Source organism: Balaenoptera borealis, assembly GCF_965194805.1.
Source record: "Balaenoptera borealis genome assembly, chromosome: 2".
Taxonomy (NCBI): Eukaryota; Metazoa; Chordata; class Mammalia; order Artiodactyla; family Balaenopteridae; genus Balaenoptera; species Balaenoptera borealis.
The window spans coordinates 62,585,286-62,599,377 of record NC_138867.1 but is presented as its reverse complement, the minus strand read 5'-3'; the positions used below and the strand labels follow the sequence as shown (position 1 = coordinate 62,599,377).

The 14,092-nt window shown below is 41.7% G+C and overlaps 1 protein-coding gene across 11 annotated transcripts in view; it reads right to left on the bottom strand.

Annotated features, from left to right (window-relative positions):
- PDE8B (phosphodiesterase 8B) overlaps positions 1 to 14,092 on the bottom strand; it is a 328,186-nt gene that overhangs the window by 207,427 nt on the left and 106,667 nt on the right. The gene's annotated exons all lie outside the window — the stretch shown is intronic.

Here is a 14,092-nt window from a genome sequence, read left to right as displayed (position 1 = left end):
TATAACTTGACCTAGAAAGAAAATACATCTCATGATGTTCAGCCAAAATGCATTTGCAGAATCATGGTATGACTCCTGTAGCCCTTCACATCCTCTCCCTGCACCTGTGGAGAGGGTACTCGTTGGCCCAGGAAACCAGGCTTGTTCTCTGGAGGTGTCAGGGAAGCCAGAGTCCACTGGTGAACCAGCCTGAGAAGTCAGTGCAAGAACGATTATGAACCATCCAAAGCTATAAAGAGGCTGAGACCTCCCACACCCCACCCAGACTGTGGACCTTGGAAACGGAGCTATCAAGATGGACAGCCCAAGCTATCTGTCTTGGTCAGGCAAGAAGGCAGGTTATTGCCACATGGGAAAGCAAGAAACCTCTTCTGCTTTCACTAAGAGAGAGCCAAGTTGATGAAGAGGGGAAGGCACGCTAGAAACTCAAGAGGACTTGTTCATTAAGCAGCAAAGATGGACATTTTACCCTGGTCCCCCATCCTCATACAGTTCAGCAGCAGGAGGGTCTCACCTCTTCCCTGAATCATCAGAGAGGGAACAAGGAAAGGGGAGTAATTGGGCCCCATCAACAGTGAGCAAGGATTTCTGACTCATATGACCTTGTTTCAATTCCCAACTTTAAAAGAGAAAAACCTTGAACAAGTTATTTTACCACGTATTTATTAATTTGTGTCTACATCACAAGGTTGCTATGAAGACAAAAATACAATAAACCCACCTAAAGAGCCCATCACGGAGCCTGACATCGAGCAGACGTGCAATAAATGTGAATTTCTTACACTGCCTTCCAGTTTGATGAGAAAGAAGTAGCTCATAGGTGCACACTTTTCCACTTAGCTATTAGTTTTATTGTGTTGCTTGTGCTTATGCTGATTTCTTTTTAAAATGGAGGCAACTGAGAAAAGCAGTAATTGTATAACGGGGATGTGTGCACACAGCCTGACCAACAGAAGGGATCTCCGTACACATCTTCTTATACAAGGCCTGCACCAGCTTGCAATTGCTGTTTTTGTTTTCACAAACCTTCATGTTTTCCAAAGAATCCAATCCACGCTTGCAGACACTTCAGCCAAATGAGTTCTTTTGTGCTGAAACGCTTGCCCCCCCAAACTTAATTCTTCTAATTTTCATCAGTGGAAAATGAAGTGTTTCTAGAGTGGCCTGCTTCAGGTGACCAAGAGCAAGCGGCCTTGACAGCTGATAGCCCAGATGCTGCTAACACCTTCCCCAGCTCTTCTTATTCTGCCTCGTAATTGCTGCAAATGTGGCATGTTCCATCCCACACAATGGGTGTGTTGCATCCCACACAACCATTACTTCAGAAAATGCTGTCAGGTAAATTAAGGACAAAGACAAACCTTGGTTCTAAATGTTCCTGATTTCTCCTTGAGTTACAGCACTTTATTTTGAGCTCTCTTTTGCCACTTGGTAGATATGACCAAGATAGGTCAGAGATTCTGAACGACGTTCCTAAGTTTAAACGGCCCTGTCGAAGAGTCACAGGCCTGTGCTGGGGTTCAACTTTGCCACTCATACGCTGTGTGGTCTTACACACTCATTCAACCTCTCTGAGCCCAAATTTCCTTAACTTTCGAAATAACACAGCACAACTATGAGAATTAAAGTTTATGGTAAACATTTTATACAGAAAATAATTAAATGCAGTTTTTCCTGTTGTAAAAATATGGACCACTATACCTGCTACTTATTTGGATACAATTTATTAAGTATTAGTGGCATCATTTGGAGAATTCTGCTTCTGCTGTTGAAGATGTAAAGACCTTTCCAGCCAGATCCTAGTTATGTCAACGGATGAACACTGAGAAACCATGTGTATCAGTCAGCTCAGGATACCATAACAAAAGCCACACACTAGGTGGCTCGAACGACAGCAATTTACTTTCTTGTAGTTCTGGGAAGTCCAAATATTTTTTTTAAGATTTATTTATTTATTATTTATTTATTTATTTTTGGCTGCATCGGGTCTTAGTTGTGGCACGTGGGATCTTTGTTGAGGCATGCGGGATTTTTCACGTGACACGCGGGCTTCTCCCTAGTTGTGGTGTGTGGTTTTCTCTTCTCTAGTCGTGGCGCACAGGCTGCAGGGTGGGTGGGCTCTGTAGTTGTGGCACACGGGCTTTGCTGCCCCGCGGCACGTGGGATCTTAGTTCCCTGACCAGGGTCCGAATTCGGGTCCCCTGCATTGGAACGTGGATTCTTTACCACTGGACCACCAGGGAAGTCCCTGGGAAGTCCATTTTTAAGGTGTCATCAGATTGGGTTTCTGGTGAAAATCCTCTCCCTGGCTTGCCACCTTCTCACTGTGTCCTCATACGGCAGAGAGAGCCAGTGAACACTCTGGTGTCTCATCTTATATGGATACTAATCCTACTGTATCAGGGGTCCACTTTTATGACCTCATTTAACCTTAATCACCTCCCTAAAGGCCCCAACTCCAATAGAGTCATGGTGGGGGACAGGGCTTCAACACATGAATTTTGATGGGGACACAATTCAGTCCATAGCACGTTTGATGTGTGAATTTCCAGAGATTTTCTGGCATAACTGGATATCCCTTTCCCCATAGACAAACAGGATTCTGCAAGTGCATCTAAGGGGCTGCCTGGGTGGACATAACACCCCTTGCTTCATCACAGAGTAGACACGGAGTTTTTCCTGTCTTGACGACATATAGTGGGGCGAGGAAGGTTTTGTCACCCAAGGCCAGTGATCGTGTTGTGGATGGGGAAGAAACTACAGCTCATTAAACAAGCTAATTTAATTTGGAGTTTCAATTTAATTATTGAGGATATAAAGCGTCCCACTCAGTGTACAGCTATGCTCTCTCCCATGCTCCCTGTCCAAATAGGAAGCTTCGAGTTTCTCTGCACCTTGGCCAAACAACAATCACTATGACTCCAACCCATACTTGTTGGGAGCTGACCACAAACCCAGTACTGCTCTAGGCCCTTGGGATCCAACCGTGAATAAAACAGGCAACAATCCCTGACCTCATGGAGCTGGTGGTCTAGTGAACACTTATAACCCCTTCACTTTCCATCTCTGCCAAGAACCTTCTTTAGCTGCAGAGTCAGAGCCGGGTTTAGAAGGCCAGCTGTAACAGGGAGTGTCACTTAACCTCTCTGCAACTCTGTTTTTTCAGCTCTCCAATGCGGAAGGGCCAGGTATGGCCTAGCTGTACTGTTAACCCAAACAATGTCATGTAACATGCCTTGGATTTTTCTCTGTTTGCTTACTTGCAACCTCAGAATTTCCTGCATGGGTCCCTGGATAGCATATTATAGGGATGGGTGAATAAGGCAGCCAAGGGTAAGGGGCAGAAAGGAACCACAGTTGTCAGAAAGAGGACATGAGTTCTACCTTAACTGAGGGAAACGAAACCTCTACAGAACACTGGCCCCCAGGGAGGCCATGTTTTAGCCTAAATCCAAGAGAGGGACTCATCCCAAGTGTCATGACACTCCTCCCCAAGATAAGTATAGTGCAACTCTGTAGGGATTTCATGAGGATTAATGATGTTGTGAGTAGAACACCTAGCCTAAGACCAGGCATGCGGTATGTGGTCCCTAAAAGAGATAGTGATGAATATGTGGGGCAGCCCTCACACATGACATGGGCCATAAAGCAAGGCTCTATCTGCCCACAGGACTAAGGGTCATGGCTGTGGCCCCAAAGGGCCATAAGGGATGCAGTCATTGTGATATGACGTGGAGGGAGGTCCATGTGAGAACAGCATAGCCCAAGTTTGGGCCCCAGCATATGACTGAAGTGCCAACATCATGGCTCTCAGTGGGGCCCTGGAAGAGAGCCAGGAGCCTTATGGAGGGGCTGGGGTAGGGAGCTGCGGACCCAGGAGAAAGAGGAGAAAGGTATGTCTATGGGCCACCAGAGTCTGTGCTGGGGACAAAGGGTCTCAGGGGGCCAGAGAGTCTCATAATTCTGAGTGTGGGGTGCTACCCAAAGAGGCCAAGTTTTGGGGACTACTAGGGGCCTGCTGTACTTTGCCTAGAAAAAATGTCCATGACACAAGGATGAACATTAATCATCTTTTTTGTGCATTATATTTATACGTAAAGCATTGTTTAAGTATTTTGCATATAAATATAATCTGTATAACAACCTATGAGGTGGGAACTATTATTATCCCCATTTTACAGATACAGAAACAGAAGCACAGACAGGTTAAGTATCTTGGCCAAGGTCACACAGGCTGTCACTGGTGGAGTGGAAATCAAATCCAGAGCCCGAAGCACTCTTACCAGGGAGTACATCATGCTGCCTGCTGCCTCACTCTCTGTTATAAAGCTTAGTCCCTCTCCTCCAGAAGCTCATCATTCTCCAGTCTCCTCCAGTAGACAATGGGCGGGCAAACTTTTTCTGTAAAGGGCCAGATAGTAACCATTTTTGGTTTTGCAGGCCACTTGGTCTCTGTCACAACTACTCCACGCTGCCATTGTAGTGTGAGATCAGCCATAGACAATATGCAAATGGATGAGTGTAGCTGTTTCACTGAAACATTATTCATGTTCACTGAAACTTGAATTCCATATAATTTTCACCTGTCACAAAAACATTCTATTCGTTTTTTCAAAAGAAACATAGAAGTCTTTCTTAAGTCATAAGCTGTAAAACAATAGGCAGTGAGCCGGATTTGGTCCTCAGCTGCAGCTGGCAGATCCCTGCAACAGAAGCATCTAAGTATGGTCTGTGCCATGTCCCCTGAGTGACACGCTCAGCCATCTTGGATCAACAAGGTAGGTCTGTAGATCAAGCATGAAGTGCAAAAAATCCATCAAACAACCTGAAAAACACTGTTGTTTTTATATTATGACCAGTTGAGGAGGAAAGAAAAGGTGATGGGACATCGCTTATCAGCAGGGAAATACAAATCAAAACCACAACGAGATATCACCTCACACCTGTCAGAATGGCTATCACCAAAAAAAAAAATAACAAATGTTGACGAGGATGTGGAGAAAAGGGAACCCTCATATACTGTTGGTGGGAATGTACGAAGGTTTTCCAAAAAACTAAATATAGAACTACCATATGACCCAGTAATTTCACTCCTTGGTATGTATCCTAAAAAAACAAAAACACTAATTCGAAAAGATACATGCACTCCGATAATCACAGCAGCATTATTTACTAATTGCCAAGGTATGGAAGCAATCTAAGTGTCCATCAACAGGTGAATGGATAAAGATGTGGTATATATAAACAGTAGAATACTACTCAGCCATTAGAAAAGAATAAAATTTTGCCATTTGCAACAACATGGATGGACTTGGAGGGCATTATGCTAAATAAGTCAAACAGAGAAAGACAAATACTGTAAGATATCACTTATATGTGAAATCAAAAAAATACAACAAACTAGTGAATTAAAAAAAAAGCAGGGGAGGAGTCAAGATGGCGGTGTGGGAAGACGAAGAGTTAGCGTCTCCCCACAACCAGGGTGCCTGCCGGCTGCTGGTGGGGGACTCTGACCCCCAAGGAGACACGGGAGGAACCCCAGAGTGAACCGGTAGGTTGTAGGGGGACCAAGGTGGGAGGAGAAGTGGAGGCCAGACAAGATCGGCACCCCTGAGGCCAGGGAGATCAGTAGAGGCAGATGGGAGGGACTCTCCGGGAGGAGCGGGAGAGGAGTGGAGGGCGATTGCCTGGCCCACTTGGGCCAGGGAGCCTGCTGAGCTCTCAAGCCGGTTCCCCCCTCCAAAGCCCCCTCCAGGCCGCGTGGGTCCTGGGGGCATAGGAGGGAGGCCAGGGAGATCAGGAGAGGCAGGCGGGAGGGGCCCTCCGGGAGGAGAGGCTGAGAAGCAGAGGGCGATTGCCCCACCCACTGGGGCTCGGGAAGCCTGCTGAGCTCCCAGGCCGGTACCCTGCCCTGTAAGGCTCCCCCTCCCCCACCCCGGCTGCATTGGTCATGGGGGCATAGGAAGGAGGCACTGGAGAGGCAGGCACAGGAGAGGCAGGCAGGAGGGGTCCTCCCAGACCCCAGACCAGAGGAGCAAGAGAGGAGAGGAGGGTGTTTGCACCACCCATTCAAGCCCAGGAAGCCTGCTGGGCTCCCAGGTGAGCTACCCCACCCTCTGAGACCAGGGGTAGGGGGCACACCTGGGCCCCTTCTGTTCCTTGAGCCTAAGCCCCACCCCCCACAGCCCCCTGGGCCTTTTCCAGCCCTGTGGGTACTGAGCATTGGGCCCACCCACTGCCCAAACCTCACCCTTGCTTAGGCCCTGCTCTCCACAGCTAAGGCCTTCCCCTCCCCCTCCTTTTTTTTTCTTTTCCCCCCTCCTCTTTTTTACTATTCTGGTACTGATGTACCTTCCGGTTGTTGATTCATCTATATTTTTATTTTTATATTCTTTCTAACATATCTGCTAGTTTCCTAGTCTAATTTTATTTTTTACTTTGTTACTGTTCCTTTTTTTTTTTTTTGCCACCCCACACGGCTTGCAGGATCTTGATTTGCGAGCCCAGGGTTGGGCGGAAGCTCCTGTGGTGGGAGCTCTGAATCTGAACCACTGGACTAACAGAGAGCCTCAGACCCCAGGGAATATTCATGGAAGTGAGGTCTCACAGAGTTCCTCATCTCAGCACCAAGACCCAGCTCTACCCAATGGCCTACAAACTCCAGTGTTGGAAGCCTCAGGCCAAACAACCAGTAAAACAGGAACACAATCCCACTCATTAAAAAAAAAAAAAAAAAAAAAAATGAGACGGAAAAAAAATATGTCACAGATGAAGGAGCAAAGCAAAAACCTACAAGACCAAATAAATGAAGAGGAAATAGGCAACATACCTGAAAAAGAATTCAGAGTAATGATAGTAAAGATGATCCAGAACCTCAGAAATAGAATGGAAGCACGGATTGAGAAAATACAAGAAATGTTTAACAAAGATCTAGAAGAACTAAAGAACAAACAAACAGAGATGAACAACACAATAACTGAAATGAAAAACACAATAGAAGGAATCAATAACAGAATAACGGAGGCAGAAGAATGAATAAGTGAGCTGGAAGACAAAATGGTGAAAATAACTGCCAAGAAGCAGAATAAAGAAAAAAGAATGAAAAGAATTGAAGACAACCTCAGAGACCTCTGGGGCAACACTAAACGCACCAACATTCGAATTATAGGGGTCCCAGAAGAAGAAAAGAAAAAGAAAGGGTCTGAGAAAATACTGGAAGAGATTATAGTGGAAAACTTCCCTAACATGGAAAAGGAAATAGTCACCCAAGTCCAGGAAGCACAGAGAATCCCATACAGGATAAACCCTAGGAAAAACACACCAAGACACATATTAAACAAACTAACAAAAATTAAATTCAAAGAAAAAATATTAAAAGCAGCAAGGGAAAAACAAAAAATAACATACAAAGGAATCCCCATGAGGTTATCGGCTGACTTTTCAGTGGAAACTCCGCAGGCCAGAAGGGAGTGGCAGGATATACTTAAAGTGATGAAAGAGAAAAACCTACAACCAAGATTACTCTACCCAGCAAGGATCTCATTCAGATTCGATGGAGAAGGCAAAAGCTTTTCAGACTAACAAAAGCTAAGAGAATTCAGCACCATCAAACCAGCTTTACAACAAATGCTAAAGAAACTTCTCTAAGCAGAAAACAAAAGAGAAGAAAAAGACACACAAAAACAAACCCAAAACAATTAAGAAAATGGTCATAGGAACATACATATTAATAATAACCTTGAATGTAAATGGATTAAACGCTCCAACCAAAAGACACAGGCTGGCTGAATGGATACAAAAACAAGACCCGTATATATGCTGTCTACAAGAGACCCACTTCAGACCTAGGGACACATACAGACTGAAAGTGAAGGGATGGAAAAAGATATTACATGCAAATGGAAATCAAAAGAAAGCTGGAGTAGCAATACTTATATCAGATAAAACAGACTTTAAAATAAAGACTGTTACAGGAGATAAGGAGGGACACTACATAATGATCAAAGGATCAATCCAATAAGAAGACATAACAATCATAAATGTTTATGCATCCAACATAGGAGCACCTCAATACATAAGCCAAATGCTAACAACCATGAAAGGAAAAATTGACAGTAACACAATAATAGTAGGGGACTTTAACACCCCACTTACACCAATGGACAGATCATCCAAACAGAAAGTAAATAAGGAAACACAAGCTTTAAATGACACAATAGACCAGATAGATCTAATTGATATTTACAGAACATTCCACCCAAAAGTGGCAGAATACACTTTCTTCTCAAGTGCACATGGAACATTCTCCAGGATAGATCACATCTTGGGTCACAAATCAAGCCTTGGAAACTTTAAGAAAATTGAAGTCATATCAAGCATCTTTTCTGACCACAACACTATGAGACTGGAAATCAATTACAGGAAAAAAACTGTAAAAAACACAAATACATGGAAGCTAAACAGTGCACTACTACATAACCAAGAGATCACTGAAGAAATCAAGAAGACCTACAAAAATACATAGAAACAAATGACAACAAAAACACGATGACGAAAACCTAAGGGATGCGCCAAAGCAGTTCTAAGAGGGAAGTTTATAGCAATTCAATCTTACCACGAGAAACAAGAAAAATCTCAAATAAACAATCTAACCCTACACTTAAAACAACTAGAGAAAGAAGAACAAAGAAACCCCAAAGTCAGTAGAAGGAAAGAAATCATAAAGATCAGAGCAGAAATAAATGAAATAGAAACAAAGAAAACAATAGCAAAGATCAATAAAAAGCTGGTTCTTTGAGAAAATAAACAAAATTGATAAACTCTTAGCCAGACTCATCAAGAAAAAAAGGGAGAGAACACAAATCAATAAATTTATAAATGAAAAAGGAGAAATCACAACTGACACTGCAAAAATACAAAGGGTTATAAGAGACTACTACAAACAATTATATGCCAATAAAATGGACAACCACGAAGAAATGGACAAGTTCTTGGAAAGGTAAAATTTTCCAAGACTGAACCAGGAAGAATTAGAAAATATAAAGGGACCTATCAGAAGTAATGAAACTGAAACCATAATTTAAAACCTTCCAACAAACAAAAGCCCAGGACCAGACGGCTTCACAGGCAAATTCTATCAAACATTTAGAGAAGCGCTAACACCAAAACTTCTCAAACTCTTGCAAAAAATTGCAGAGGGAGAAACACTCCCAAATTCATTCTACGAAGCCACTATCACCCTGACACCAAAACCAGAAAAAGATATCACAAAAAAAGAAAATTATAGACCAATATCACTGATGAACATAGATGAAAAATCCTCAACAAAATACTAGCAAACAGAATCCAACAGCACATTAAAAGGATCTTACACCATGATCAAGTGGGATTTATCCCAGGGATGCAAGGAGTCTTCAATATACACAAATCAATCAATGTGATACCCCACATTAACAAATTAAGGATTAAAAACCATATGATCATCTCAATAGATGCAGAAAAAGCTTTTGACAAAATTCAACACCCATTTATCATAAAAACTCTCCAGAAAATGGGCATAGAGGGAACCTACCTCAACATAATAAAGGCCATATATGACAAACTCACAGCTAGCATCATACTCAATGGTGAAAAACTGAAAGCATTTCCACTAGGATCAGGAACAAGACAAGGATGTCCACTCTCGCCACTCTTATTCAACATAGTTTTGGAATTCCTAGCCATGGCAATCAGAGAAGAAAAAGAAATAAAAGGAATACAAATTGGAAAAGAAGAAGTAAAACTGTCACTGTTTGCCGATGACATGATACTATACATAGAAAATCCTAACGATGCCACCAGAAAACTACTAGAACTAATCAATGAAGTTGGTAAAGTTGCAGGATACAAAATTAATGCACAGAAATCTCTGGCATTCCTATACACCAACAACGAAAAATCAGAAAGAGATATTAAGGAAACATTCCCATTTACCACTGCAACAAAAAGAATAAAATACCTAGGAATAAACCTGCCTAAGGAGGCAAAAGACTTGTACTCAGAAAACTATAAAACACTGATGAAAGAAATCAAAGATGACATAAACAGATGGAGAAATATACCACGTTCTTGGATTGGAAGAATCAATATTGTGAAAATGACTATACTACCCAAAGCAATCTACAGATTCAGTGCAATCCCTATCAAACTACCAATGGCATTCTTCACAGAACTAGAACAAAAAATCTCACAATTCATATGGAAACACAAAAGACCCCGAATAGCCAAAGCAATCTTGAAAAAGAAAAATGGAGCTGGAGGAATCAGGCTCCCTGACTTCAAACTATACCATAAAGCTACAGTAATCAAGACAATATTTTACTGCCACAAAAACAGAAATATAGATCAATGGTACAGAATAGAATGCCCAGAGATAAACCCACACACATATAGGCACCTAATTTATGACGAAGGAGGTAAGAACATACAATGGAGAAAAGACAGCCTCTTCAATAAGTGGTGCTGGGAAAACTGGAGAGCTACATGTAAAAGAATGAAATTAGAATACTCCTTAACACCATACACAAAAATAAACTCCAAATGGATTAAAGACTTAAATGTAAGACCAGACATTACAAAACGTTTAGAGGAAAACATAGGAAAAACACTCTTTGACATAAAGCACAGAAAGATCTTTTTTGACCCACCTCCTAGAGTAACAGAAATAAAAACAAAAATAAACAAATGGGGGCTTCCCTGGTGGCACAGTGGTTGAGAATCTGCCTGCCAATGCAGGGGACCCGGGTTCGAGCCCTGGTCTGGGAAGATCCCACATGCCGCGGAGCAACTGGGCCCATGAGCCACAACTGTTGAGCCTGCGCGTCTAGAGCCTGTGCTCCGCAACAGGAGAGGCCGCGACAGTGAGAGCCCCACGCACTGCGATGAAGAGTGGCCCCTGCTCGCCGCAACTAGAGAAAGCCCTCGCACAGAAACGAAGACCCAACACAGCCATAAATAAATAAATAAATTTATTTTAAAAATAAATAATAAATAAACAAATGGGACTTAATTAAACTTAAAAGCTTTTACACAGCAAAGGAAACCATAAATAAGACAAAAGGACAACCCTCAGAATGGGAGAAAATATTTGCAAATGAAACAACAGACAAAGGATTAATCTCCAAAATATACAAACAGCTCATGGAGCTCAATATCAAAAAAACAAACAATCCAGTTAAAAAATGGGTGGAAGACCTAAATAGACATTTCACCAAGGAAGACATAACAGATGGCCAAGAGGCACATGAAAAGATGCTCAACATCACTAGTGATTAGAGAAATGCAAATCAAAATTACAATGAGGTATCACCTTATGCCAGTCACAATGGCCATTATCAAAACAGCTAGAAAACAATAAATGCTGGAAAGGGTGTGGTGAAAAGGGAACCCTCCTACACTATTGGTGGGAATGTAAATTGATACAACCACTGTGGAAAACAGTATGGAGGTTCCATAAAAAACTAAAAATAGAACTACCATACGACCCAGCAATCCCACTACTGGGCATATACCCTGAGAAAACCGTAATTCAAAAAGAGACATGCACCACAATATTCATCGCAGCACTATTTACAATAGTCAGGACATGGAACCAACCTAAATGTCCATCGACAGATGAATGGATAAAGAAGATGTGGCACATATATACAATGGAATATTACTCAGCCATAAAAGGAAACGAAACTGAGTTATTTGTAATGAGGTGGATGGACCTAGAGTCTGTCATACAGAGTGAAGTAAGTCAGAAAAAGAAAAACAAATACCGTATGCTAACACATATATACGGAATCTAAAAAAAAAAAAAATGGTACTGATGAATCTAGCTGCAGGGCAGGAATAAAGAGGTAGGCATAGAGAATGGACTTGATGATATGGGGTGGGAGGGCAAAGCTGGGGCGAGCTGAGAGTAGTATCAACATATACACACTATCAAAAGTAAAATAGTTGGCTGATGGGAAGCAGCAGCATAGCACAGGGAGATTGGCTCGGTGCTTTGCGATGACCTAGAGGGGTGGGATAGGAAGGATGGGAGGGAGGCTCAAGAGGGAGGGGATATGGGGACATGTGTATGCATATGGCTGATTCGCTTTGTTGTGCAACAGAAACTAACACAGTATTGTGAAGCAATTATACTCCAATAAAGACCTATTAAAAAAAAAAAGCAGACTCACAGATATAGAGAACAAGCTGGAGGTTACCAGTGGTGGGGGGGAAGAGCACTATAGGGGTAGGGGGCAAAAGGTTATTATGGGATTATATGAAATCATGTGTGTGAAACTTTTGAAACTTGTAAAGCACTATAGAATTTAAAGAATCTTTATTCAGTAAAAAAATATAACTAAAATATACATTTACATATACATATACATAATGTATATCTCAGAAATAAAAAAAAAATAAAGATTAACTATGAGTTGAACCTGGATGATGGATACAGAAGAGTTCATTATACTGCTATTTTTGTTTATATTTTATTGTTTTTATTGTTTTCTATAATAAAATGTTTTTAAAAATTAAAAAAATATATATATAACTACAAAAAAAAGGTGATGGGAGAGAGAAAGAGGGAGAAAAAAAGCACTACAGAATTTAAAGAATTTTTATTCAATTAAAAAAACAAAAACAAAACAAAAAAAGGTGATGGGAGAGAGAAAGAGGGATACAAAATACATAGTGGTAAAAACACAGATTCTACTCAGAATGACCTTGGATAAGTTAGGTAAACTTTAAACCTCAGTTTCCTTTTCTGTGAAATGAGGATAATAATGTACCTATTTCCCATGACTGATATGAAGATCAAATGAGATAATGATACAGCATGTAAGCACAAACACAGCCTCCCTAGGAAATGAAGACCAAAGAGAAAGGGAAATGAGGTAGGCAAAGGAGGCCCAAGGATGATCACCTCACTCCATTCTCTGACCTCTTGAGTCCCTGAAGGCTGGGCATTATCTTCTTTATGATCAGAGGGACAATGGATGCTCAATAAATAGTCACTATTGATGAGGTCGATAAGGAGGAGAAGAAGGAGGAGATTACCCACATGCTTCCTTAAGGAATCTAATATTTTGTGTATAAAGTCATTGAAAAGTCACAAAGTGTTGATGGAGATGCTTTGGTTTCAACATATTTTTCTACTTCATTTTAACGTTCCTCAAACCAAAAAGATAATTTTATTTTATTTTATATACTATTCATTCTTTAAACTTTTGTTAGTTTGTACAACATCTTGCTAATTTGGTAGGAGAATATCCTACTGAAACCAACAGAGTAGTTATAATCATGCAAAACCTACATGGAAGGTTCTAGTTCATTACTATTGGAACTATCTTGGACACGACTCAAGTAGTAGTTATAGAGCTTGAGAGATGAGTTTTGCAGGTTTGTTTTAAGCAATTTAAGAAATAATTCCACATAGGGCTCCCTTTACATTTACCATTTCCTCCTTGCCCTATGCTTATACTGACTCTCAGGTGGGATCCTGAGAGGGAATCTGTGGCCTATGCCTCTGGGATTTTTTTTCTGTTAACTTTTCAACAAGGGTCTTGCCTCTCCTGCCTCAAGCTTTCCAGCCCCTCACTGTGGTCAGTAACGTCCTGAGCTGACCCAGGCACAGGTGACGAGGATGACAACGAGAGGAGGTTAGCTTAGTGGTTAAGAGGATGGCCTCTATTTGAATCCTGGCTTTGCCACTTACTAGTTGGGTGACCTTGGGCAAGTCACTTAACCTCTGCTTTAGGGTCTTGGTTAGCAAAAATAGGACCCATCTATCTCCTGGGTTGGTGTGAGAATTAAATAAATTTATATGTAAAGTGCTTAGAACAGTACTTAATGTAAAGTAAGTACTATATAAATTTTGGTTGCCGTTATCATTGTACCATTATTATATCAAAGACTCAGCTCTCTATCCAAGGCCTGCTGCGTCACTTAAACCAGTAAGAAGCTTGTCTCTACAGCATCTTCACTGCACGCTGACCCAAGGCAGTCCCTGGAGCCTGTGAGGTTTCCTAGGCTCAGCTCTTTGATATTTCCTCCCCGACCTGGTTCCATCCCT